The sequence below is a fragment of the Artemia franciscana genome, chromosome 4 (assembly GCF_032884065.1).
Source record: "Artemia franciscana chromosome 4, ASM3288406v1, whole genome shotgun sequence".
Taxonomy (NCBI): domain Eukaryota; kingdom Metazoa; phylum Arthropoda; class Branchiopoda; order Anostraca; family Artemiidae; genus Artemia; species Artemia franciscana.
The window spans coordinates 2,857,252-2,858,976 of NC_088866.1; positions in this window are offsets into that span (position 1 = coordinate 2,857,252).

Genomic DNA, 1,725 nt, shown 5'->3' on the forward strand with positions numbered 1-1,725 from the left:
TCCTAAAAACCAGGGGGAAGGAGGAAAATTGGGATAGTGATGATTTAAATGGGACTTTGAAGTTTTAATGCCCTCTTTAAGTAGCCAAAAAGATTGTACCACGGGAAAGTAACGTTTTCTGCCATTTTGTGGCACCAAACAACTCTTTTGCCAACATAGGGCCAGATCTGTATTGACTGAAAATTCTGACATATCTAATCGGTTTAAACGTAATAAACTACTATATATTAAGCTTCCCAGTTTCAGAGAAAGTAATTTTGTATGGTGATGCATTCATTTCTGAAAAGTCACATTGTCTGTGCAAAAGTAATGGTATATATAGACATTTATTTAAACTTCATTTAACTAGGTTGATTCACTTGATGTCTCATGATTATGCATCAGCTGTCATGCAGGAGGGGTGGTGGTAATTTTTTTGGCAGAAGGAAGGGGATAAAAGGTGCTTCAGAGTGTGCGCTTAAATGCCAAATTCGCCCAACACTACTTGAGCCTTCAGATAAATATAGTAAAGGGTCTGAGAGGGGGTGGGGGTTGGGTGAAGGCAGAGAATTAATATCTACTCTTCCTTCATTTAAACTAAGCCCCAATAACTATACTGTGGGTTGGTAGCTCCCTTCTTGTTACATTTTTTTTAACATATAACATTTCATTCACATTCTCACCAGCACAAAAGATAAAGAGGTGGAGGCGGGAACATTTTATGTCGGGTGTATTTATGACCATTTGGTCATTATGGTCCATTTATATATATATATATATATATATATATATATGTATATATATATATATATATATATATATATATATATATATATATATATATATATATATATATATATATATATATATATATATATATATATATATATATATATATATATATATATATATATATATGGTCATTTCATGACCAGCACAAAAGATAAAGAGGTGGAGGCGGGGGGCATTTTATGTCAATAGTATTTGTGACCATTTGGTCATTTATGGTCCCTTTATTTATATTGGTCATTTTATTACCAGCACAAAAGATAAAGAGGTGGAGGTGGGGGACATTTATTAGCAAAGTAAGGAAATTTATCATGAGAAGGAGGCAGGTGACTCTAGAAACATTGTTTTTACCTACATTTAATTGGAAATATCAGGTTATGTGTTTATTTCTTCCTATATTAAAAAATTTTTTTTTTTTATATTAAACAGGAGTTGGCAAAAAAAAAAATTGTAAGTTAGGAGCATCTCGTGCTAATAGTAACCAAAAGTAAAAAAGGAGTTTCTCAATGGAAATATTTGTTTTGTGGTAAGTAGCCTAAGACTACATTCCTACTTTACCTATCAGTAAATATTCATGCTTTTAGTTTGTTCTTCTTTTATAAAAGACTCACTAACTTCGAAAATGTGCCTCGTGGAAATGCTAATTGCCGCGTCACAGTAAGTAATAAATGACGTGAGAAGTGTAACTGGACTATCGGCTTAGATCACTGGTTCCCAACCGATTTAGGGCCATACCCCACCCAGGCATTTCTAAAAATGCTGATGCCCCCGTGTGATATTTAAATTTTGTTGTTCATAGTTTTACATGTATTCACCAGAAGGAAGCTTAAAAGGTCAATGGTATTTAGTAAATCAACTCGAAATTTTTTTTCAGGTCGTCCTCTAGGCATATTTCATGCTAATGAAAAATATTATCTGCATAAAAAACCTTTTATACAATGTGTGGTGTTCTTTCGA